We start from the raw sequence: 26,674 nt of genomic DNA, 5'->3' as shown, positions 1-26,674 counted from the left end.
TTTTGTCATTTGCAAGTAAATGGGTAGAACTGGAGAACACCATCTTAAGCAAAGTTAGCCAGGTTCAGAAAGCCAAAAATCACATGTTCTCCCTCATGTGCAGATTATAGACCTAAAACAAATGCAGTAATATTATTGGACATGGGTCACACACTAAGAGGAGAATGTGCACTGGAGGAATAGGGAAAGGGAAGGAAACCTAAAACTTGAAAGTGGTTGATGTGCCCACTGTAGAGGAGTGGATAAAGTAACCTTAAACTGACAGAGGCCACTATGGGAAGGTGACTGGGAAGTAATGAAGAGGTCTGGTAGAGATGAATCAATTCAGGTTGTAATACACATGTGCATGGAAACAATGCTAGGAATCTCTTTGTATAACTATGTTTATCTCAAGCTAGCAAAAATGCTATGCCTTTCTTATTATCTCTCAGGCTTTCTCTTCAACAAAATGGGAGAAGGGGGCAGAACAGGTTCTGTCTGGAAGTGAAAGGAGTCGGGGGCAGAGGGGGACAGAGAGAAGAGGGGAGAGATGGCCCAAACAATGCATACACATATGAATAAATGAAAAAGAAGAAAAAAAAAAAGAAAACAAAAATAAAGACATATGAATAAACGTATAAACAATTAAAAAAAAAAGTAGGGTAAGCAGGGCTTACCTTTGTAATCGTAGCTACTTGGGAGCTACCTTTGTAATCACAGCTACTTGGGAGGTTGAGATGGGGAAGATTGAGGTTTGAGCCCAGCCTGGGTAAACAGTTCAAGAGACCCCCATCTCCGAAATAGCCAGAGCAAACTGGACTGGAAGTATGGCTCAATTGGTAGAGCTCTTGCTTTGCAAGCACAAAGCCCTGAGTTCAAACCCCAGTCCCACCAAAGAAAAAAAGGGACGGTAATCTCTGGGTAACTGTGGGGGATTTGTTCCAGGATCTCCAGGCTTTCCCCCACTCCTCACAGATACCCAAATCAATGGATCCTCAATTCACTTATATAAAATGGCAAACTATTTTCCTTATAAACAATCTATGCACATCCTCCCTTTTGCTTTAAATGATCTCCAGATGACTTATAACACCTAATGCAATGTAAGTGCTATGTAAGTACTTGTTTTACTGTGTTCTTTAGGGAATGGCAAGGATAAAAGTCTGTATGTGCTCAATACAGATAAAAATTTTAAAAATATATTTTTGACCCATGGTTGTTTAAATCCATGTTTGCAGAACCCACATACATTGAGGGCCAATTGTATGCTGGATTTCCTTTCCTAAACTATGTGTTCAGAGTCAGAAGGGTGATGCTGCCCACAATGAACTTGGAAGCCTAAAAGGATAAATACCTGGGAAATTCTGTCTCCAAGCTGCTTTAGCTGTTTTCTTTCATTAGACATACCGAATTCCTTTCACTCTAGATGCTGAGATAGAAAGAAGGAGCTGAGGGCTGTAGCATATTTTGCCCTACGCTAAGAGATAAAATCCCCCACCCCATGCCCAATGCTGGGGATCAAACTCAGGGCCTCATGCATACTAGGCAAGTGTTCTACCACTGACGCACACTCCCAACCCTTCTGTTTGTCTGTTTAGTTTTTTGTTTGAACTCAGGGTCTTGCCCTTACGGGGCAGATGCGCTTTACCACCTGAGCCACATCTCCATCCCGTGTCTGCCTCTGGAGCATTGGCATCAGAAGCATGTGCCACCATGCCAGGATAGAATACAACTAGGAATAAACTGACAGAAGGCTCCTAAGCACTGCCCCATGTTAATTACACATATAGGCAAAGTGACCTGGCTCTAGACTTGATTTCTCCCTGTGTCACTCAGCCTTTAACAGAGAGCAGGAACAACTGTACCTCTCTGGTTTCTATATTACTTTCTGATTCCAGAGATACTGGATACAACATACCACAAAACTTTTTTTGTGTGTGTGGTACTGGGGCTTGAACTAGGGTCTTCACCTTGAGCCACTCCATCAGCCCTTTTTTTGAAGGGTTTTTTCGAGATAGGGTCTTCCAGACCATTTGCCCAGGCTAGCCTTGAACTGTGATCCTCCTGATCTCTGCCTCCTGAGTAGCTAGGATTACAGGTGTGAGCCACTGATGCCCAGCTCACAAAACTTTGAAAATACTACAATATGTGTTCTTTACCTTACCTGCAGCAGTTAACATGCTCACATTACTGCTGTGGGTTTCAAATCATAAATGACAGGCAGAAAAGGCTATTTTGAAAGCCACATACTGGAAAGAACATTTAAAGAATTTGCTGGCAATTTTGATCAGGCTACTGGGGTTCGTCCATGTCTCCTAGTACAGACAGAGAGAAGTGTAAGCGGTGGGAGTGCCAGTTATGGAAAGTGAGTGACTCACAACTGGATCAGGAAAGAATATTTATCAAGCCTCGCATCTATTTAGATTAAGAAGCAAGTAGTCAGTTCTCCAGCAATCAGTTCTACGTGCAAGTTTTCTTTTTGTGGTACTAGGGTTTGAACTCAGGGCCTACATCTTGAGTCACTCCACCGGCCCTTTTCTTTTGTGATGGGTTTTTTTTGAGATAGGGTCTCGTGAACTATTTGCCCAGGCTGACTTTGAATCAAAATCTTCTTGATCTCTGCCTCCTGAGCAGCAAGAATTATAGGCGTGAGCCACCAGCACCGGACTCTATTTTTGTTTCTTTCTTTGACAGTCCTGGAGTTTGAAAGGGCCTCACGGTGGCTAGGTAGGTTCTCTTCAACTTGAGCCACTCCCCAGCACAAACACCTTTTTATTTATTGTAGGGCCAGGTGGTTCTTGAAACATTTCTCTTCAAAAATTTCATTTTCACCTCCCATTCACTACATCCTCTAGGTAGTCTTTATGGAATGCCTATTCTGGACCAATGTTGTGCCAGGTACCAGGGATACATCAGTGAACCAAATGGGCATGAGTTCTCCCACTATGAGGCCCGTTGAGACCAATAATCAGCAGCACACAACTGTGAAACTTACCAGGAAGGAAGAGGAGTGTGGAAATATTTTTGATTACACCAAAGAGAAAGTCCCTATGAGTTTCTGATTTTTGAACATATTTGAGCCTCAATTTGGATTGCTTATGGAAAGCCATAACCCTGATAATGGAAATAGATCAGGGGGAGACCTCTGAACCTGGCAGTGACTTCAGAGACTGGACAGGCATGCTGGGGCATGGGAATAGGAGCCAAGTGGGTTCTAGATGCTTGCATCATGCAGCCAGTCATCTCCATATAACATAAAATATGATAAATATTATTGAGGGTACTATGTATGTCTGTAATCCTAGCACTTGAGAGGCACAGGAAGGAGTATAGTGAGTTCGAGCCCAGCCTGGCTACATGGTCAGACCCTGTCTCAAAGCAAAGACTTTAATTTATTGAGGCCTACTATGGATTGAGCATTGCTTTAGGGCTGAAGATGAACAGAACTGTGTCCCTGACCAGTCTTACCATGTAGAAAGGGGGATAGGAGAACAGACAGATAAAACAGTGTAAAGTGAGGGTAAGTACATGTGAGAGTCCAGAGGTTCTGGTAGAGCATTACTTGAACAGGGCCTTTAGGAATGAGAAGTATTTACAAAATAGAGTGGGAAAGAGAAAGGAAATCTAGTTAAAGTGAACAATACTTGAACAGAATGTTCAAGAACAAGAGAAATTCTGAGACCTACAGATAATGACTGGTTAAAACAAAGTCTAAAGGTAGGGACACAATCCATTTTTTTTTCTTTTTTTTTTCAGTACTAAGATTTGAAGTTAGGGCGTCCACTTGCTAAGAAGGCACTGTAGTGCTTAAGCCCTCCCACCAGCCCTTTTGCTCTGGTTATTTTGGAGTTAGGGTCCCTCTTTTTGTCCAGGGTACCCTACACTGAGATCCTTCTACTGTTGCTGGGATGACAGGCACATGCCACAATCCCCAGCTTTTTTCTATTGAGATGGGGTCACAAAAGTTGCCTCCCCCCTCCTCTCCCTTGGGTTGGCCTGGAACCAAGATTTTCCAGATTGCAGGCTCCCATGTAGTGGGAGCCACCAGCACCAGGGAATGTCATGTATTTAGCAAAGATTTTTAGAGAATATACACCGTGGCTGAAACTACTGGTTGCTATGTATAAATATGAATAAGACAGTGACTGCTTTTTAAGAATCTTTGAGTCCAGTGGTAGAAACAGGTAGAAATAGGCAGTAATGATGTAGTGTGATAAGGGTAGGAGGAAAGACAGAGAAGGCCCTGGTCATCTTTCCATTCTGCCATGTAGAGGCATAAATGAGTGGGTAATTACAGAGGTAAACACAGACTTTACAACAGGAATAGAGAAGAGAAATGCCAGATTTAGTTTGGAAGGATTTAAGGTCTCCTGCATAAATATTTCATTTTGCTTCTCACTTGTTGCACACTTTTGGTCAATTAAGTAATAAATAGTATATTCAAACAGCATAGAAGTATATAAAGCAAAGAGTCCTGACTTGATGAATATTAGTCTTTATTTTTTTTGTGGTGCTGGGGAACCCAGAGTCTTACATATGCTTGGCATGTGCTCTACCACTGAGCTACATCCTCAGCCATTTGATCTGTTAAGGCATATTGAATATCTTTTAATATCAGTATGTATTGGTTTACTGTTTATTTACTTATTGCTGTGCTTGGGGATCATACCCAAGGCCTAACACATTTAGGCACTTGAACCACAGCCCAGTCCCTTTTGCTTTAGCTATTGTTTGGAGATGGTCTTGTGCTTCTTGCCTGGGGCCAGCCTTAGACCATGATTCTCCTTCCTATATGTCTTGAGTATCTGGGATTTAGCTATGTACCACCACACCCAATTTATTTGTTTAGAGGGGTTCTCACTAAGTTTGTGCTCAGGTGAGTCTTGAACCCAGATCCTCCTGATCTCTGTCCCTGAGTAGCATGGGAATACACTTCATCTGCCCCGCCTTATTATTTTTTCCAACAGCTGTATAGCAACAGTAAAGCACCTGCTTTGCAAGAGTGACATCCTGAGTTCAAACCCCATCAAAAACCAAACAAAGGCTGGATGCTGCTGGCTCAAGCCTGTAATCCTAGCTACTCAGGAGGCAGAGATCAGGAGGATTGAGGTTCGAAGCCAGCCTGGGCAAATAGTTCTGCAAGACTCTGTCTTGAAAAACAAAAATAGGACTGGTGGAGTGGCTTAAGGTAAAGGCCCTGAGTTCAAGCCCCAGTATCGTAAAACAAAACAAAACAAAAAACCAATCAAACGAAAACAAAACACAAACAGCTATATAGTATTATATTATATGGGTACCTTAATTTTTTTTTTTTGGTGGTACTAGAGTTTGAACTCAGGGCCTCACACTTGCTAGGCAGGTGCTCTACCACTTGAGTCACTCCACCAACACTTTTCTGTGATGGGAATTTTGAGTCAGCATCTCCCAAATTATTTGCTTGGGCTGGCTTAGAGCCACGATCCTCCTGATCTCTGCCTCCCAAGTAGCTAGAATTATGGGCATAAGCCACTTGCATCCTGCAGCTGTACCCTAATTTTTAACTAGTTCTCAGTTGGTGGACATGTTGTGGTTTTCACTATTACAAGTAAATTGGAAATAAACATCTTTGTTTACATATCAGTGTATACTTGGGCAAATATAATTTTGGATCACGTTATTTAACTTTGTGGCTAATATCTATAAAGTTATTAAGAGAAAAAATTGAACTAATCATTTAAAATTTCTTGAGGAGAGCTTGGCTAAGGAAATGTTAGTTCCCTTCGCTCAAACTATACAATATTATGTTCATTTATAGGTTTAAATAATCTATTATATGATGAGTCCCTTGTGTAGATTTCATTAAATGAATACAATGAAGTACTGGAAAATCTGGCACAGGCTGGCAACAAATCCTTGTATTCAAGTAGTTGTTTTTCTATAATTAGAAAAGTGACATATGTTCTTTTCGAGTATAAAGAATGAAAAAAGATTATCTGCTGGGTATTGTGGTGGACACCTGTAATCCCAGGATTTGGGAGGCTACATCAGAAGGAGGATTATGACTTTGAGGCTAGCCTGGCTGTACTGCAAGACCCTGTCAATAAAAAAAAAAAATCCTCTATTAATTTGATACTTAGAAATAAGGCTTTTTTGGGTGGGACTGGGGTGTAAACTCAGGGCTTCATGCTTGCAAAGCAGGTGCTCTACCACTTGAGCCACATCTCCAGTCCATTTTGTTTGGTTACTTTGGAGATGGGGGTTTTGAGAACTATTTGCTCAAGCTGCCTTCTAACCACAATTCTCCCTGTCTCAGCCTCCCAAGTAGTTAGGATTACAGATGGTGCTTGGCCTCTTTTTGTTTTTGGTTTGTTTGTTTCTTTTGAGACAGGATTGCTCAGGCTTTCCTCAAAATCACAAACCTTCCACCTCAACCTCCTGAATAGTTGGGATTACAGGTGCCTGTCACCATGCCCAGGTCTAGGAGTAAGTATTAGTATTATTTCGTATTTATTCTATCAGAACTTGTCCCTTAACATAAACCTTTTCATTTGACAAAATGGAGTATCATAAACAGTTTTGTAAACTGTCCCTTCTCCCCTCCCCTTGAGACTTGTTCTCTATGAAGCCTAAAGGTAGTCCAAAGCTTGAGATCATTGAGCTATAGTCTTCAAGAGCTGGGATTACAGATGTGTACCACATACCTGGCTCTAAACACTATCTTTAACGGGTTCATTTTTTTTTTCCATACTGGAGATGGAACCTGGGGTTTATGCTTGCTAAGCAAGCACTCTACCATTGAGCCATACCCCCAGCTACAGGCTTCATATTCTATTCTATGGATGTAATATTATTAATTCAATCTTCTTATAAACTGTGAGGATTTTTTAACTTTTTTCTGAGGTTGTAGCAAGTTATCAATGAGTATCTTTATAAATTCTTGGGACACTTCTATTTTTTTCATTAAATAAATCCCAAGATATCAAACAGCTAACTAAAGGATATTCTTTTTTCTTTTGTGGTGACGGACATCAAATGTGTCATCTTCCAAAAGTTAAGCATGGGTTCTTACCACTGAGCTACACCCCCAGCCAAGTGTATTTTTAAAACTCTTTTTTGAAGCTGGGTGTAGAGTGTTCAATGTCTATAATATCAGAGTGGGAGGCTGAGGCAGGAAGTTGTTCAAGGCCAGACTGGGCTACAAAGTGAGAACCTTGTGTCAAAAAATCAGGGATTTTTTTTTTTTTTTTTGTAGCCCAGATCTGGAACTCACTCAGTAGTCAAGCCTGGCCTTGGAGTCACTATTTTTCAGTCTCAGCCTCCAGAATGCTGGGTTTACAGGCTTGCACCACACACCCTGCCTACTGGTTTTCATTGTTATTGTTGGCAATAATGGCGCCCACACCCCTTTCCTTAACAAACAAAAAGGGAGGAATGTTGGCAATAATGGTGCCGATAGGTTTCGGTTCTTACTGTATCCTTAAGCTTCTGTTTTCCAGGATCACCATCCTGCCTCAAGTCTAGCTTGAATTCTCCTGCCCCAACCTTCAATCAGCATGAACCATAAGATCCTAACCAATCAGATCATGCTGAGTCTCACTGAGGGGTATTTAAACCTCTCTCTCTCTCTCTCTCTCTCCCCCCCTCCTCTCCCCTCCTCCCCCCCTCTCTCCCCCCCTTCTCTCTCTCTCTCTCTCCCTCTCCCACCTGGCAATAAAGAATCTCTTGGCCAGATCACTCCTGCCTACATTTCCAACAGTTATGAAAGCCAAAATATTTTCCAAAATGCTTGTAGTTTTCATTCTTGATTGGTGTACCCTCATTTAGGTTTTTAATCTTTTAAAAATCTTTGCCAAACTGTTAGGTAAAAAGTTGTATGTTACTGTTTTATTTTCATTTTTTCCTGATTTCTAGTGAGATAGAATGTTTCATCAGACACTGACTCTCTCCCCCTCCTTAGATTAGCTCGTTCATGTTCTTTGGCTTTCTGAGCGTTAGTGTTATCTTTTCCCTAATTATTTGTAAGAGCTCTTAATATATGCATATATTGTATACATAAAATTAGATATAAACACAGTAATCAAGCACATGTAACGAAATATTAACTCATTTCTTGTATATGTTACAATTATTTCACTATTAGTTTTTCAACATTATTGTGTTTTTGGTCATATGACAGGCACAATTTGTTGTGTTCAAATTTTCAGTTTCTTTCCTTTTTTGTTTCTTGGTTTGACAGCATGCTTAAAAATAGGAGCATGAGCAAGTTCTCTTCCAGTATATAAATTACTTCCAGGATTCCATTCCTAGGACCCTAGGAGGAAAAGAATGTGGATTAAGACCTAAAACAACCTTTAGTTTACACCTGGTGCAGCCAAGGTGAGTGGCCAACTTCCATACCATGCAACATTAAAAGCTACTTTGCCAGCTCTGGTGGCGTGCGCAGTAATCCTAGCTACTTGGGAAAATGAAATCAGTGGGCTGGCAGGACAAATAGTTTCTCCAGGCCCCATCTGCTAAATAATCAGAGCACAATGGGTTGGCGGTCTGGTTCAAGCAGTAGAGTGTGCTTTGCAAGTGTGAAGCCCTGAGTTCAAACCCCAGTCCCACCAAACAGGCAAAACATTACAAGTTACTTAATCGGAACTAGTTTCCTCATCTACAAAATGAGGAAAACAACACCCACCTCAGACGTTGACACAAGGATTAAAATGCATAGCATCCAGATAGTGTTAATTCCTGTCCTCTGTACCCAGTGGGGCATTTATTAATTTCCCAAACTGCTCATCTCCCCATGAAGATTAAAGTAAAGGCTGAGGTATAAATTTTGGTGAGTTTACATTTCAGCAGTCCTTTAGGGAACTTTTAGCAGCACTCCATTAAACTACAAACCCCATAATGCACATAAAAAGACCATAAAGTTTCTGTGCATGCAGCGCTTGCGGGAGGGCGAAGAGTCAGTTACTTTTATTTCCCGGATTTTCCCTCGTTAAGACATCTCCCCCACTTCCCTCTACACACACGGGGTTATTTTTCCTGCAGGAGGGGTAGCGTCACAGGTTTCAAAGTGAGAATTTAGTTATCACAATTAGAGAAACGGAATACCGTAACATTCATTTTTAGCCAAAAAAATCGTTTGGCTGCGTGCAGCCCTAGACTTCTGCTGGAAGAATTTTCTTGCTGCAGGTCTGGTGGATGTAGGAGCGATAATTAGCATGATTATATCTCGTAGCCTTTTCACCCGGGGAGAATCTGGGCCCGGTTCCCAACATGTCTCGTCTCCACCACCTGCCCGGTGTAGGTTATTAATGTCCGACAAGCTCTGCATTTGCATACGACAGGAGATTTCCTGCTGCACGCACGCGATCGCTCTGGCTCCAGCGCGGCCCGCGTGCCGCCCGCGCAGCACTGTGTACAGGCGACGTGTGCGCTCCCCGAGTCACCAGGACTAGCAGCAGGGGCGGCGGGCGAGTGGCGCGCGCCGAGGCGGTTCCGGACTTCGCGCGGAGGAAGGCGCGGCGGCACGTGCCGCCCGCGTCCGTGCAGCGCTCCCTCGCGCCCTCCCGGGCTTGGGGCGGTCCCCCCGGAGGGGGAGGGTCTGGAGGAGGGGCTCCTCAGGGAGCGGCGGGGAATTCCCCCTTCCACCGAACGTTCCCGATTGTTCACCGTCCCCACGTCAGCAGCAGGGGGTAATCCCCGACTCCAGCTGCTCCTGACGTCACCGCATGGAGCCCCGCCCCCCGTGCGTCCCTGCTTCCGGGGCCTCCTCCAAGCCCCGCCCCTAGACGTAACCGCGCCCTTTCCCCTCCATCCCCCCGCCTCCGACGTAGAGGGCGGAGCTTCTTTGACGGGGCTTGAGCGGTTGCTTAGGCTCGAAGGTTCTCTGGTGGAGGCGCTCCTCCTGCTGCCCCGCCCAGGAGGTTCGTTCGCTTCGCTTCTTCCACACCCTTTCTCCCTCCTCTTTCTCCTCGCTCCACCTTCCCTCCGCTTCTCCTCAACCCCTCTAGTTTCTTCCCCGCCTCACCATCTTCTACGCTCTCGCGAGACTTGGCCCAGAACATTGCGGATCGGGTCGGCGCCATTTTGGGACTGAGGCTGGTTGTGGGGGAGGGAAAAGCGGCAAAAGGGGATTATTCAAAGTACCGAAAACCTCCTCCCGGGATCGAGCGTAGCAGCACCCCCAGGCCAGGGGCACCTCTGGTGGGGCAGAAGGTAACGCCGTCCCCTGTGCTTCACGCCGGAGTCCGGGGAGGGAAGGGGGGTGCCCGTGTCGGCGTTGGGGCTTGAGGGTCGGGAGCGGCGTTGGCGGCGCGAGGTGCGAGGCTGTCCGCGGCCGGAGGGCGGCGGGGAGCACGGAGGCCGAGGGCTGGGCGGCGTGGGGAGGCCTCCCTGGGCATTGACTCAGCCCGGTGCGGCGGCGGCGGCGGCGGGAGGGGGTGGTGGCGGCGGCTTCGCCCCGGCGGCTGCGGGGGGTGTTTGGCGGCGGCCGGGAGCGGGTCCGGCGCCCTCGGGGCTCGCTCTGCTGGCCCAGGCCTCCGGCACGCGCCCGCCTCCCGCTGCACCGCGACCCTCTCCCGGGCCGGGAGTCGGGCGGAGCGTGGCCTTCGCTGCGTCCGCGGCTGCCCTCGCTCCCCGCCTTTCCGGTCCGGGACACTTGCCGTGGGCCGAGGCGAGTCCCCCTTCGTCCCTCCGAGTCCCGGGGCCCTGAGGAGACAGACATGTTCCTTTTTGGGGGAAAGACCATTCTTTCCGTGGGCTATGAGAAGGGCCCCGCACCTCCCACACACGCAGTTTTGGAGGAACCTGTTTCTTCACTCAAGGAAATGGGAACCCCCGTCTTCATCCCACTGCTGCCCTCGGGGGCGGCTTGTGCCCCTCTTCTGGTCCTCCTTTCCGACCTGCTAGTTTGAAGGGAACTCTCTCCACCTCGCTCTAAGTTACACTGAGCAGTTCCTCCTGGACTCGCACCTGTCCGGTTGGTTTTCCTTCGGTGCACGGAGTAGAACCAGCCAAGAGCTTTTGTAAGGTTGTGTGCCGGCCTCATAGTTTTAATAGTCACTTAAAGTATAAGTTTTACTCATCTAATCCCCCAGTATTGTATGGGCACCCTGTTCCCATTTCCATTCGGCCCGGTTCTCCCTCCGAGGCACCGTCACCCAGTTGTCTGCCCCTCTTCTCCCAAGTTCTTTCCATTGAGCCGACTGACTCACTGAATGCTTGCTGGGGCGCAGCCCTGCTTCAGATTGTAACCTTATTATGCACAAGTGCATTTCTCCCCAGAGGTTGACCTTCAAGGTGGGGGTTGATTTTTAGCACAAAATCACAACTGTGTAATTTAAGTTGTTTTCTTTTTCTTTTTCTTTTTTTTAATAACTTCTACAGGTGATTGAATTATTCAGATATGAAGATCATCTTCTAGGTTTTGTGTAAAAGGCCCCGGATATTTCAAGTGGCCATTTTGGAATTACAATGTTTTTGGATAATTTTGCCCTAGAAGTTTGTTAAAATTGGCACGAACCATCTCTGAAGTGAATTGATAGTAGTGAACAAATTCAACAAGCTACTTAAAAAAAGACCCAACTATTTCTTCAGTATTTTGGTTCAAACGGATTATATAACTGGCTAAAGTATTTCAGCTGGTGGTATTTTTGCTTCCCCCTCCCTTTTGTTGGTGTTCTTCAGCCAAAACTGTAAGATATGTTTGATTTGTGTACTGAGTAGCTTCAGCAGTTTCAAATTGCTGTGTAAAAATTGCTGAAGTTTTATGGCAGTTTATTTTTACCTTTATTAAAATTTTAGGAATTTTTGACCTTAACTCTTCATGTCACAATGGAACAGCTTTTCTAAATGAAGACATTGAAAGAATATAGAGTTTTTTTCTTTTTATCTTTTATTTACATGGAAATTTAAGATGTTACAGTTTCCCACCAGCATGGTTGTATTGAGATAGCTATTTGTATATGCTGATGTTTAGAAATACTCTTCAGATGTGAAATTTTCTTTTTTCTGCTCCTTGGCTCATAAATTGGATATTTCATCTGGATTGGATAAAGTACAACAGTGACAAGTACATGGAATAATAAAGAAGACTTTGCTCTTAAATCCAAGGAACTTGGCTAATTCTGGATATAGCCATATGAAAACTTTAAAACAGAAGTATGGGTAGCTGACTTGAATAAACTCTATGTCAAATAGTCATAGGTTAAGTATCTTCAAAGAACTTGGGTATTATTTCAGAGGATACAAAATAAGAAAACAAACTGGAAAACATAAAGATTATAGAGAAAAAACCAACACCTTCCTGTGCAGTCCTGTTGGAATTTGTAAGTACTATTATGGTGAGCAAATCAAGTGTTCATTTGTAAACTGTAATGAGAATCAACTTTATCCTGTGTTATTCTTGGAAGCCTTTCAGTTTTATGCAGTAATGTTGCTTGGCTTCAGTTTCCTGGGCAGTGTGAAAACAACCATTAACCACTGTCTGAGTAAACTGAAATGCAGAAAAAATGATTTTAATGTTTAATAATATTTCAAATGCATAACAGTCCTAAGTTAAATTTTGTTTTTTGTTTCTAAATCCGTCTGGTCAGTATTCATGTTATACTTTATGAATTCATAGAATGTAGGAAGTTGGGAAAAAAATGTTGAACTATTTCATAGGTCTGGTAAGCGGTTTTACACTTTAAATTGAGTTGATTGCCAGTTTGCTTTCTAAATGTGAGTGTAGACTGCATTACACGTGCAGTTTAGTGTTCCAGTTTAGAGTCATGTAGTTTAAAACAAATTGTAATGGAGGACTTGGTTTTTAATTGTATTTCATGAAATACCTTGGTTTAAGACTAAACCGTTTCTAACATTATAATGCATTATAGAAATTAAGCTTTCAAAACAGTTTGTTGAAGTGGTTTTGTATTTCAAATTAAGTTTTTAGTTTCAAAGAAAACATTACCAGGAAAGAAACAGGAACTGAGCAAGCTGAATCAAAAAACCTTTATTAAGGATTATAGTGGCTGTAGGCATGGCTCAAGTGCAAGAGTACTTGGAGGCCCTGAGTGCAAATGTCAGTACTGCCAAAGAAAAGTATTTTCTTTTTCCCTGTCAGGAATGTTATGCTGCCTTTAGTTTATAAGCAATGTGTTTTTTGAAAAAGTGATTTTTTTTTTTCAGTACTGGGACTTGAACTCAAGGCTTTCACCTTGAGCCACTCCACCAGCCCTGTTTTTATGAAGGGTTTTTCGAGATAGATTCTTACGTAACTATTTGCCCAGGCTGGCTTTGAACCACGATCCTCCTTATCTCAGCCTCCTGAGTAGGTAGGATTACAGGCCTGAGTCACTGGTGCTTGGTTTAAAAAAAAAAGTGAATCTTAATTGCTGTAGAACTCCTTTTGACAAATGTGGGAACTAATCTTTTAATGATATTTGTATTTCAGGGTTGGATGTTTCTAGGTACCATTAATTACTACATTTAACTTTCCAGTGAATTGTTGGCTTTCAGGAATGTTGTTTTTAAAGAAATTCACTAACATTTCAAACAATATTACTGAAGAGAGCAAGGTAGCTAAATTTAGGCTTTATTTTATCTATTATTCTGAGGTAAAAGAGGTTGAAAAGTTTTCAACACTTTCCCGAGATGACTTACTAACTAGTTGCTTATTTATTCCCAAACAGAACTTTTTTGCTCACTTGTTGCATTGTTAGATCCCTTAGTGCCAAAGAGGTAGATAGCAGAGTCTAAAAGAATGTAGATATTCAGATATTCATGTGTAGGATTTTTATTCTCTAAAATTGAGATTAGAGAGTGTGACAACTCCCTGTCATAACAGACCAGGTTATATGTGTTTTCTGTGTTAGATCTGTGTGTAGTGTGTTCCTTTTTTTTGAGCTGTCTCCTTATGTGTCCAGGTTGGTCTGGGACTCACCACATTGCGAAGGCTTGCCTCAAACTCCTCATTTTTTGTGCCTCTTGAGTGCTGGGAGTACAGACATGCATTATGCTTTGTGTGTAGTACTTCTAATTTAGTTTCCGTTTTAATTTATATAAAAATTGGTGAGAACATTCTACTTCCCTTCACTTGGGAAAGCTTGTATTTTATGCATTCCAATTTTTTGATTTATTGACTTTTCAAGGTACTCGTCTAAGAATATTTAATGTGACTAAGAAGTTGGACTGGAATCATATCTTTATTCATAGAAAGGAACCACATAACATTATTTGTGATTTTCCTTTAAATTTCGATTATTGGTATTGTTTTCCCAAGCTGCAGTATCAGGATAAATTATTCCAAAGACCAGAATTTTTAACACTATAATCCTTGAGTAGTCTACATTTGTGAATTTTGCTTACAGCAATTATTCATGGCAATTATTAAAGGACAGATTTATTTACCTGAATTTTTGGAAACGTTTTTATTAGTATATATTAGTCTTGTGGGGGAGTTTCATTGTCACTTTTCTATATATTTTTACAGTGTACATTAGAGTCATCCCCACAGTTACCTGAATGTTTTTGATGTTTTCAGTATTTTTCTGGAGATTGAAATTTTTAGTATCTCTAGTTAATAATTAGAGCAATTGCAGGGCTGCTTCTTCCCCTTCCTCTTTTTCTCCTGTCTCCCTTACTCTGATGTTTTTCCCCCTTGTCTAAAGTATACGTCTAAGAATAATTATTATGGCTAACGTTTATAGATGATCCTGGTGTGTTGTGTTTTGCTGTGTACTTTACATGGTATATCTTACCTTTTTTTTTTTTTTTTTTTGTGGTACCAGAGTTTGAACTCAGGGCCTCTTGCTTGCTAGTCAAGCTCTCCACCACCCTCCATCACTTGAGCCCTCTGCCAGCCCTTTTTTGTTTTGGGTATTTTTGAGGTAGCATCTTGAGTGTTAATTGCCCTGGCTAGCTTTGAATCTCAATCTTCCTGATCTCAGCCTCTTGAGTAGCTAAGATTAGAGGTGTGGAAGATACAGTATATACAGTATGGGTGGGAAAACTAAGATTTTAGGGAGGTTGAGACTCGGAGAAAGTTACTTGGTTAGAATTGAAATCTTGACCAGATCTCCAGGCAGTCTGACTCTAGAGGTCTGCCTGTACTCTGCACTGCCAACCCCAGCCCAGTCTATATTCTTAATCACAATGCCATATTTACACTGCCTTTTGGATATTACTTTACTAATTCACTCTATTTGAACATTCTCATATTTTTGTTTTTCTTATACTATTCCTCTTGGTTAATGTTGAGTGCACACTACAAATGCATCTTAGAGAAGCTAACAGGGAAACTTAGTTTGCTATTTCTCAATAGTTTTTTGGGTGATAACTTCGGTAAGCCAAACATTCAAATGTGGTTTTGGATTATATTTGAATCTTACCCATAACCTTTTTCCACAGGTACGGAGCTTAAATGCTTATTAGTTGTGCTTTTTTTTTTTTCTTTGTTTTTGACCTGAAATTATCATAGAGATTTTGTGCTTAAAGCTTCCAATAAATTAAAATTGATGAAGGGAGGAATAATAGGGAAAGAACAGGCATAGAAAAAGAAAGAGTGGGGAAAAAAAGATTGTAAAAGTAGAAAGGTAAGGATGGGAACTTCTAGTCTGAAAGTAAAATACTCAAGTAAAGAGGGAATTCTGAATCCATGTCAGTTTATCTGCTTTTGACCCAACCTCTTGTCTGTTCCATGAAAGGGTAACTACTGGGTTATAGAGAAAGAAAGTAATGAAAAGAGACTTGGTTTGGGATATAAGGTATGTATAATATTGTATATTTAACTAATTTCTGTTGGCCTTAGTTTTTTTTCATTAAATTGATGGAAATAATAGTTTTTTTTGTTGTGAAATGTAATATAGGTGTTAAGTTTTGTTATACTCTCAATATTTAAAAACTCTGCTTAATGCATTTTACAAGTCAAGCCAGTATTTATCATAGGTTCTCAAGCTATTTCTTCCATTCTGTCTCTTTGATGCTAAAATTGTATGTGTAGCTTTGCCCCCTCATTTCCAGCTTTTTTTTACTTTCCTAACTTGGTTCTGACTAAGGAAGTAGCTTACTCAATGTCTTCATCCTATTCTGTCCTTTCTCAAAGTCTCCCTGATGGCTAGAGAAACCTACTTAAAATAATAGCTCTTGATATTTGTTATTTTATCAACCGTGGGGTGATATGTTTGGCATATTTAGAAAGTGCATGTTTGAAAGGGATGTATGCCCTGTACTTTTATTTATTTTTTTATTTAGCTGCTGTTTTATGTGTCAGATGTTCTTTTTAAAAATTTTATTTTTGAATTAGTATGCATTAATAATATGAGGGCATTTCATTGTGATTATGCCATACATGCCTACAGGGTACCTTGAACATGCTCACCCCCCTCCAGAAGTTCTTAACATGAATTCTTTTGAGTACATGGATGGGAATGGGAGACAGTGATTTCTGAGAAGTCTTTCAAATTGAACATTTTGTGGTGCTTTTTGAGGAGTAGATCCATTACTGTCAACTGGACCCTTGTGAAAAACAAAATGCTGAGAATTACTGGTAAGGGCTAGAGATGTAAATAACTCAGTGGTAGGAATATTTGTCTAGCATCCACAAGGCCCTGGCTTTCATCTCTAGCATTGCCAAAAAGTAAAGAGTATTTATTGTGTCACATGGTTTTTGTGGACTGGCAATCAGGAATAGGTTTGTTGGTGTTCCTCCCTTCAGGTCTTTTCATAAAATTTCAGTCAAGATGTTGTCTAGGGCTACAATCATTTCAAAGTTTGGGACCAGAGCGTGACAGTTGAATCTTTTATAGAGAGCAGGTGACCTGAGAAGAGAGAAAGGCGCAGTGCCTCTTATGGCCTAGTTTCAGAAGACTTTTTTTGTCAAATTCTGTTTGTTAGAAGCAAGTCTGTAAATTTAGCTGGAAATCAAGACAAGGGGAATAAGTTCTACTTTTCGTTAAAGGATTTGTGGACATGCTTAAAAACCACATATTAAATAGCCAAAATATTCATCTCATAATTGGGAGATTGGCCTATAATATAGTTTGGAGAGAAATTATTCTGCATTTGTATGGATTCAGGAAGCTTAGGCCTTCTTAAATGTTATTTGCTGTAAGAGATGTGGACATAAAATTTTCTTCTTTTTTTGCTTCGACCATCACACATGGTAGGCAAGCACTTTACAGTTGAGGTACACCCCTAACCCTGTTTGTTTTTGCTTCACACTAATTTTCCAGTTAGTATAGTAAGTGAATTTGGAAACAATTGTGATAAAATAAACAGCAAAATATGCCATAAGTACATTCACATTATCATACACTAATCACCACTCCCTTCACCAGGACTTTTCATCCTCCCAAACTGAAACTCCATAGTCAGTAAACAATGATTCCACGTTTTCCCCTTTACCCACCTCCTGGCAGTCAATCACTTTACTTTTCTGTCAGTATTTTGACTACTTTAGACACTTCATATTCATGGAATCACAGTATTTGTCTGTGATATTTTTAAAAATTTAACTGTAATACCTTCAGGGTTCATCTATGTTATAGCATGTATTAGAATTTCTTTTTTAAGGGTGAATAATATTCCCCATTTTTTATTTATTTGCACATTTTGCTTACCTTCATTTCTTGATAGACAGGGTTATTTTTATCTTTCGGTTTTTTGGTTTTTTTTGGTGGGACTGGGTTTTGAACTCAGGGCCTCATGCTTGCAAAGCTGTAACACTACCACTTAAGCCATACTTTCAGTCCATTTTTCTCCAGTCCATTTTGGAAATGGGGGGGTCTCTCAAACTATTTGCCTGGGCTGGCTGGCCTCCAACTGAGATCAGTCTCCCAAACAGCTAGAATTAGAGGCTTGATTCCACTGACTGTCCGGCTAGCTTGTGGTTTTGATTAATACTGTGCATCTTTTCATGTACTGATTGCATATTCAGGTACCATTCATTTATCTTCTTCAGAAAAACACTTAAGTCCTTTGCCTTTTTTTTTTTTTTTTCTTTTTCTTTTGAAAGATCGTGTCTCACTGTTTTAGCCCAGATTCAGGCTCAAAATCCTCCTGCTTCAACCTTTGGAGTGCTGGGGTTACAGCTGTGTGCCACCTTGCCTGGCTTTTTGCCCATTTTTTAATCAGGTTTTTTATTGTTGATACTGAATTGTAGGCATTCTTTATGTATTTTGGATATTGACCTTTATTATAATGAGTGAATCCTAATAACTAATGCTTAGCAGGTGTTAGCATGTTTTAGGCAGTATTTTAAGCCTTTTAAGTGTACTAATTCATTTAGTCCTCATAGGCACATGTGTGGAAAGGTTCTTTTGTTATTCTCATTTTACAGTTGAAAAACTGAAAGCACAGAGATTTTAATCAGCTTGTCAAGGTCACACAACCAGTTAAGTGTTACTTCTGAACCTACCTTTTCTGTATGAAGTCTATGCTCCTAACCATTATGGTTCATAGTTTACAGTTTTTAAAAGATCATAATATGACAAAAGTAAAATACTACTCTGTTTTAGAAATTAAGAACTTACTTTCTGCTTAGGCAGCAGCTAAATTTTATTTTCCTAGTTAATATGTAATACAGAGATGACTTTATTATAATGTACCTTCATATTTTTCATTTGAGGAATATTTTCCTTCTGAATCACTTCACAGGTAATGTTTATATAATGTTAGTTTGGAAAGTGTTTTTCCTGATTACCATGTAAAATAAGTGATTTTTCCATGTAATAGTGTAAGAAACTCAGTCCAAGATTAAATAATATACCTGAGGTCCCAAGTGGCAGGGCCAGAATTTGTTTTTATTTTTCTTTGTTTGTTGGAGGGGAGGGGTGTTGGGGACCAATTAAATGCTGTTAAGTATATTTTTGTTCTGGGTAACTTTCTTAATGTTTAAATAGTATCTCTTATGTTGAATAGAATTTTGTGAAATAGTGGAAACTTTCTAGGTGTGTAGTGTTCAGTACTGTTGGCAGTAGACATATGTCATTGAAAGTACAGTTGAAAATTTTTAAACTTTTTTTTTGGGGGGGGGGCGGTCTGGGGACCAGGGTCAATCTGTATAGCCCTGGTTGGCCTTGAACTCTGGTTCTTCTGCTATAGCCTCCTGGGTCCTGAAATTACATTACTACTTAAAACTTCCTCTTTTTTTTTTTTTTTTTTTGGCAGGTTTGAACTCAGGGCCTCACTTGCTAGGCAGATGCTCTACTGCTTTAGGTGAGCTGCCAGCCCTTTATTGCTTTGGATATTATTCTTTTTTCTTTTTCCCACCATATTCCCTCTTATATGTGTCAAAATTGATTCTGTACAATGAATTTTGGGTTGCCAGAGGATTTATTTTTTTTTGTACCTGTCTGTCTTTGTCCACAAGTTAAATAAAAACACAGTATATAGGTGTAGGTGGTACTGGAGTTTATACTCAGGGCCTCATGCTTGCTAGGTAGGCATTCTACCACTTGAGCTGGTGCTGAGGCTTGAACTCAGGGCCTATATCTTGAGCCACCTAACACCTTTTTTTTGTGATTTTTTTTTTTTGAGGTAGGGTCTCATGAACTTCTAATTGTGATCCTCCTGATCTCTGCCTTCTGAGTAGCTAGGATTACAGGCATGAGCCACAAGCGCCTGGCCACACCAGTCTGTTTTTTGCCATTAACTATTGTTTCTTTTTTTTTTTGTTTGTTTTGGTGGGACTGGGATTTGAACTCAGGGCTTCACGCTTGCAAAGCAAGTGCTTTACCACTTGAGCCAAACCTCCAGTCTGCCATTAACTATTGTATGTTTTTTCTAGAATGTCATGTTACAGTGTCATGTCTGTACCCAAAATCATTTGGGTATTGGCATTTTGTATTAGATATGTTTAATCATTATTGGAAATGAGAAAGTATCAGTTTCTTTGCTGTCATGATATTTCAACAGTGCATCTGGGATTCTTGTACCTCTTGAATAATAGCTAATGTGCTAAAGAGGGTATTTGTTAGCAAATGTTTGAGTGCCTACTATATAGTGTACTATCATTTAGTAGAGAACATAGCAGCACTGTGAAGATTCCTGTGTTCATACAGTTTGTCTGTTTTGAAGTGCTGTGAATACAGACTAAAAAGAGCCTTGAAATTTGAGTCATGATTTTACACATCAATTAATAGCTATTTGATGTTGGCCAAACCAATCTTATATGACTGTTAATTCTTGTTCTACAAACTAGTGCCTTACAAGATTATCATTAGAGTCAAGTGAAATAATGAATTCTAAGTGCCTTGAAATTGTAAAACGATACAAACATTAATAATGTTATAGCTGGTCAGATAGATGGTAGTGGTTGAGGACCATGTGATCACCTGGGAGGGAGAGATTAAATTTGGAAACATAAAGTGAAGGGATAGAATTGAGTAGAAACTAGATATATTTACATTGCATTTTATGGCACATTTAAAATTGTTAATGTATTACACTTTTGGATCATATTTGTATAATCTGAGATATGGCATCATACTTTTAAATGGCAACTTTATGTAAATCTTAAATTTGAATCCCCAGTCTAAATCTTTAATGTTCAAAACCAAGCTTTTCTTTCCCAGCCCCATATTTTGTCTATTCTTAACCTCAGTAATTGGCTTCACTATCCCTCTCATGAAACTAAAACATGTGGGAATTATCTTTAGATTCCTTGTTCCCCTATCTAAAACTATTAGCAAGTTTATTTGCTCTATCAAAATCTCCCAACTATGTCTATTTCTATCCTACCACTACTTGTCTAAGATACTGTCTTGTTTTCATCTGAACTATTGTAGTTACCTCCTAACTTTCTTTACTATTTGTATTATATAGTTTTCTTACAGAGCAGAATGATCCTTTTAAAGTGGTAACTTAATTTTTCAGTCTTTCAAGTAGCTGGGACTATTGATGTGCATAACTGAACTTAGCTCTATTTTAGCTCAGCCATTACTTGCTCTGATACACTTTCTCTACTCTCTGTAAAGTTGGCATTCCCCTTTCTATATTTTTTGATTCCTTTTATTCTGTAATATCCTACTTACTATCTTTCAAAATGTATAATTACCTTGTTTATTTTCTGTTATCCATCTTTATCACATAAACTCTCAGAAGGCGGGGACCATGTCTCATTTATTATATTCTTAGTGCAGTTATTTGTAGAATAAAAGAATTAATCACATCTTAGGTACTTTGCCTTTTTGGTTTTTGTTTAGAATTGGGTATATGGTGGTTGGTATTTTTATTATAAAGCTGCCTTTTAATTTCTTAGGGACTTGGTGAAATTTGTAGCCAACTTGATTCAGTCTGCTTAGACTTAATTTGTTGCATGATCTTTCTGGTCTGTTTGCTAGATTTAAGACTGGTTTCTCTTCGTGAAGAGATGCCTGATGAAGACTTCTTTATCATGATTCTTAAGAATCAGAGGAATTGAAACCCTCTTAATAGCTGTCATCTGCTTTAAACAGAACATTTGTTTTTAGGTTTCAAGGAGTGGCATTGAAATAGATGAGCAAATAGAATTTACAGCTCCTTGTTTTTAAGAATCAGGAAGGCCATGACCATTTATAGTAAATAGTGTCTCCCCCCCTTTTTATTTTATTTATTTATTTTGCGGTACTGGGTTTAAACTCAGGGCCTATACCTTGAGCCATTCCACCAGCCTATTTTTTGTGAAGAGTTTTTTGAGATAGGATCTCACGGAACTATTTGCCCAGGCTGGCTTCGAACCGTGATCCTCCTGATCTTTGTGTGTAGAAGCTAGGATTACAGGTGTGAGCCACCAGTACCTGACAGTAGTGTCATTATTTGAGGGGCTTATGGCTTTTATCGAGTGAGTGATGACGTGATTGTGGAACACTTCTAGGTCACTTGAATAACAAGATTTCTTAAAAGGACTTTGCCCTGTGCAAACTAGGTACCTTAATTTTTTCCCTTTAAGTTGATTGCTAGTTTCATGAATTATTCTTCAGTTACTCGACCATTAAAATGAGTTCCTTTTATAAGGATAATACAGGATATTGAAAAGTGAGTGAAAATGTTTTCATGTGGGTGCAATTAAATACTTAATTTGCTGAAAAGACAGTAGCCTGTTTGAGGACTGAAGTGGCTGGGTTGGTGGAAAAACAATTTTAACTCCTGTGGCAGCTCATATGATTTTCTTTTAATTTACCTACATGATATATATTTATATATATATATATATATATATATATATATATATATATATATGCTTTAACTTGTGTGTAGGTTATTGAGACCTGTATTTTGTATGGTTTGATATAGCCGTAGCTCAAGACTGTGCCTGACAGGCAAAACTAAAAACTCAGCATTTAGGCGGTTATTTATATATCTGTTATTAAGGCTAGTGTTTGTATCAGGTAAGTTCTGCACCTGATGTGTCCTGATTTATTCGTAGTATGCGTATGTGTGCGTTGTGATTAAGAGTTTGAGCTACCACTGACTAGTATTGAGACCTTGGGAACTCAAAATGTGCTTCACATCTTTACAAAAAACCCTGTTTTTCTTGTTTTAAAAAGAAGGTAATATTAGTCTCTTAGGGATATTATGAGGACTAAATGAGCTTATGAGATCTAATTAAATGCATAGCAAATAATATATTCAGTGTATTTTTAGTTATCTTCGTGATCATGTATGTCCTTAAATTAAGGGACTTGAATTTCCGAATCTTTCACTTCATGTCAAGGATTCTGTTGGTCCACCACTTGTTCATGAGGTTAGGCTCATTAAAAAAAAGTTCTTTTGCTGAAACTTATTACTCTTGGAATGATTGGTCTTCAGTCTAACTCAGTTTTAGCAAAATATGAATGATGTTAAGGATTTAGGAAATGGTAAAGATGAGTCATACTAAAAGGATTTAAAGTTATTTTGAATTTACACATAGTACAAATTATAGAAGTTACAGAATTTTTAGGGAAAAGTCGGCACCTTTTAATAGACCAAAAATTGTGTACTCTTGAGGAAATTACTTAGTTTCTTAGGTATTTTTTCTAGAGAAACTGTGTATTTAGACATATATTTTCTTTCTAATACAAATCATAGCATGATGTGTACCTACTCCTGCCTTTTTTTTTATTTAATGAAATGTCTTTTTTCTTTTTTACAGTATTGGGGTTTGAACTCAGGGCCTCGTGCTTGCTAGGTAGGTTCTCTACCTCTTGAGCTACTCTGCCAGTCTTTGAAAATTATACTGATACGTGTAAAGGTTTTTTTCCTTTTTTTTTTTCAATTTTTGAGATGGGGTCTCAGTGTGTTGCCAAGGTTGGTCTCAAACTCCTAGAAGAAAAGGATCCTCCTGCTTCAGCCTCATGGTTACTGGGACTACTGCAAGCTTATGTCACAGTGTCTAGCAGATACCTCCGTTTTATTGACTGTATAGTAGTATATTTAATCATGCATCTGTTGATATACATCAGGTTCTTTTTTTTTTTTTAATGAGTAATGGTTGTGAATATTCTTACAAATTCCGATGAGTGGATGTCTGAGTGTAATTTTGAATGACAGTCAAAAATTACTCTCCATTAGAAGTATACCATCTTAGATTTTTTTTTTTTTTCCATTGAGGGGGCAGTTCTAGGGATTGAAATCATAGGGCCTTGTGTGAGCTAGGTAAGTCCTCTATACTGACCTATATTCTCAGCTCCTCAGTTTAGACTTCTGAGGGGAATGGGATGTCAGCCTTTTCTTTGGCAGGTTGCTTTTTTCTTTTGAATGAATGAAAAATTTCCATGCATTAGTTGTTTTTCTGTGCCCACACCTGTAATCCTAGATACTTGGGAGGATCACCAAGCCAGCAGGGACAAAAAGGTAGTGAAATCTCCATCTCAGCAAATAAATTGGGCATGGTGGTTTGTAATCCCAATGTAGGCACCTGTAATCCCACCTACACTGCAGGCCATAAAGGAGGATCAATCCTAGTCAAAAAAGTCCAGACCCTATATGGGGGGTGATGAAAGGGTTGGGGACTTGACTCAAGCTGGAGAGTGCCTGCATGAGGCCCTGAGTTCAAACCCCAGTACTACCAATGAATGAATGAAATAAAACCATTGATTTTTCTATAAACTTTATCTCCTTTGCCCATTTTCCTGTTGTCTTGGTCTTGGTGAATTTTGTCATGTGGAACATTTTTTGTGTTTACATATATATTTTTAATATATAAGTTTTTATCACTTCTGGGCTGTCATACCATCTCTCTCTCTCTCTCTCTCTCTCTCTCTCTCTCTCTCTCTCTCTCTCCCTCTCCCCCTCTCTCCCCCTCTCTCCCTCCCCCCCCCCCTTCTCTCTCTCTCTCTCTCTCTGGAACTGGGTTTTGAACTCACGGCCTCCAGCTTGCTAAGTCATGTGCTCTACCCCTTCAGCCTTGTCCCCAGCTTGTGTGTGTCCTTTCCCCTCTCCACTCCTTGTTTTGAGCCTGGGTCTTGTCATATAACTCAGGCTGGCATCTAACTCACAGACACCTGCTTCAGCCTCCCAAGTGCTGGGATTACAGGTGGGTACCTCCATGCCCAGCTCTTTTTGATATAAAAATTTCCTCTTTTGTGTTGGTTTTATTTTTCTCCTTTTGAATCTGAGCCATTTGATGATTATTTTAGGTAAGTATTTGCTGGGCTGGGCTAGAACACAGGGCCTCAAGCCCAGAGCCTTCTGCATGCTAGGCAAGTGAGCTACATACCCGGAGCTACATATCCAGCTCCCTTTCTCTTTCCCTTCTTTTTTTTGTCTTCTTCCCTCCCTCCCTTTTCATCCATTTCTCACTCCCTCCTTCTCTTTTCTGTCTTTCTCTTCTCTCCCGTTTTCTCTTTCTTCTCCCTCTCTCTTTCCCTTCCTTTCTCTCTGTTAATCAGGATTGAACGGGAGGGGAGAGCTGTATCCTATTTTGGGTATGTTTTGAGGAAAGAGAGTTCTCCCAACATTTCTCATACTGATTTTGTGTGTGTGTGTTTCAGACTGTGTGGACCTTGTATTCTCTTCCATTTAAATGCTAAGGCATTTTCATTACTGTACCTTTAAAACTGAGTCATACCAAATAAAAGAGTTTGAAAAAGCCTTTTAATGTGGGGCTTGGAGGTGTGGCTCAGGTGGTAAGCACCTGTCTAATAAGCATGAGGCCCCAAGTTCAAATCCCAGTACTGTTTGGTTTTTTTGTTTTAAAAGCCATTTTATCTGAATTAAACTGTATTTAAGCCAGGTGCCAGTGATTCATTCCTGTAACCGAGCTACTCAGGAGGCAGAGACCAGGAGGATTATAGTTCAAAGCTAGCTCCGGTAAATACGAGACCCTATCTCGAAAATACCCAGCACAAAAAAGTACTGGCAGAGTGGCTCAAGTGGTAGAGTGCCTGCCTAGCAAGTGTGAAGCCCTACCCCAAAAAAGAAAAAAAAACTTTTTATTTTATTTAACTAAACTTTTTTTGTAATTTTGTAATTGGAATTTTGATTGGCCTTTGACATGCAAATTATAAAACTGTCTTGTAAATAGGAAAATCACTTTTTAAAAAATGAATTCTGATTCAAGCTTGCAGATGTATGACTATAATCAGAGTATTTGGCAGGCTCTGGCAGACTGGAGGATCATGAGTTTGAGGCCAGCCTGGGATACACAGGGAGACCTGTCTCAAAAAATAAAGAAAAATGAGCTGCAGATGTGACTCAGTGGTAGAGCACTTGCCTAGCAATCCCTAGCACAGAGGGGGGAAAAAAGGATTTTGGGAGGTTGAGAGTGTAACTCAGTGCTTAGTGGTATAGCGTGTAGGCCCTGCATTTGGTCCTTAATACCACTAAAAATAAAAGAATTCTGTGCCATAGATGAAAAGACTGGAGTAAGACATGCTTATATTTGAAGCTAATTAGGAACTTTGACAGTAGGCCGTTGGGTAATTTTGAGTTAGGGTCTTGAGAACTTTTTGCCTGGTCTGTCTTTGAACCTCTGTCCTCCTGATCTCTGTGTCCAGAGTACCTAGGATTACAGGTGTGAGGCACTGGCTCCTGATTTGCTTCAGTTATTTTTGAAATGGTCTTGATTTTTGCCCTGGCTGGCCTGGGCCTTGATCCTCCTATTTATGCTTCCCACAGTAGCTGGGATAACAGACATGTGCCACTTCGCCCAGCTTTTTCTGTTAAGACTGGATCTCAACTTTTTGCCCAGGCTGGCCTTAAACTTCCATCCTCCTAAATTTCACCTCCTGAATAGCTAGGATTAAAGGCGTGAAGGCATGAGCCATGATTACCTCCCCCATCCCCTCTTTAAATTAAGGTGAAAAATACCCTCTTTTTTTTTTTTTTTTTTTTTTTTTTGGTACTGGGGCTTGAACTCAGGGCCTACACCTTGAGCCACTCCACCAGCCCTTTTTGTGTTAGATATTTTCAGGATGGCGTCTCACAAACTATTTGCCCAGGCTGGCTTTGAACTGCGATCCTTCTGATCTCTGCCTCCTGAGTAGCTAGGATTGTAAACTCCAGCAAAAATACCCTTTTTTGAGGATCAGTTGAGATATGTAAAATGTCAGTGCCATTTTTTTGTTTCTGAACCATTCTTAAAATCTTAAGGAGTCACACCATCCTCACAGTCCAGGCTGTCTGGATTCATTAAAAATTGTATTACATTTTGGGTTTTTTAAAAAAATTAGTATACATTAATTTAGTACAAGGGGTTTCATGGTGATATTTCCATAGATACATACAGTGTACTTGGATGATTCATATTTTATCAGTAAAGCCCTGATTAAAAAAAAAA

At 40.2% G+C, this 26,674-nt stretch overlaps 1 protein-coding gene and 1 pseudogene across 6 annotated transcripts in view; one reads left to right on the top strand and one right to left on the bottom strand.

The window, feature by feature from the left end:
* The first annotated feature begins 9,736 nt into the window (after window positions 1-9,736).
* Window positions 9,737-26,674, top strand: part of Gpbp1 (GC-rich promoter binding protein 1) — a 75,044-nt gene continuing 58,106 nt past the window's right edge. For 3 of the 6 annotated variants that reach the window (XM_074077475.1, XM_074077469.1, XM_074077472.1), the window contains exons 1-2: window positions 9,964-10,167; window positions 11,338-12,278. The gene's annotated coding sequence lies outside the window, so the exon portion shown is untranslated. Of the gene's footprint in view, window positions 9,876-9,963; window positions 10,168-11,337; window positions 12,279-23,047; window positions 23,084-26,674 lie in introns of those variants that run through there. The other 3 variants (XM_074077473.1, XM_074077471.1, XM_074077474.1) reach the window with 2 other exon arrangements.
* Window positions 19,204-19,323, bottom strand: LOC141424548 (small nucleolar RNA SNORA40; annotated as a pseudogene).

The sequence above is a fragment of the Castor canadensis genome, chromosome 6, assembly GCF_047511655.1.
Source record: "Castor canadensis chromosome 6, mCasCan1.hap1v2, whole genome shotgun sequence".
In the NCBI taxonomy this organism is placed as follows: domain Eukaryota; kingdom Metazoa; phylum Chordata; class Mammalia; order Rodentia; family Castoridae; genus Castor; species Castor canadensis.
Note: the sequence above shows the minus strand (reverse complement) of the source record. Positions and strands in the feature narration are given on the sequence as shown.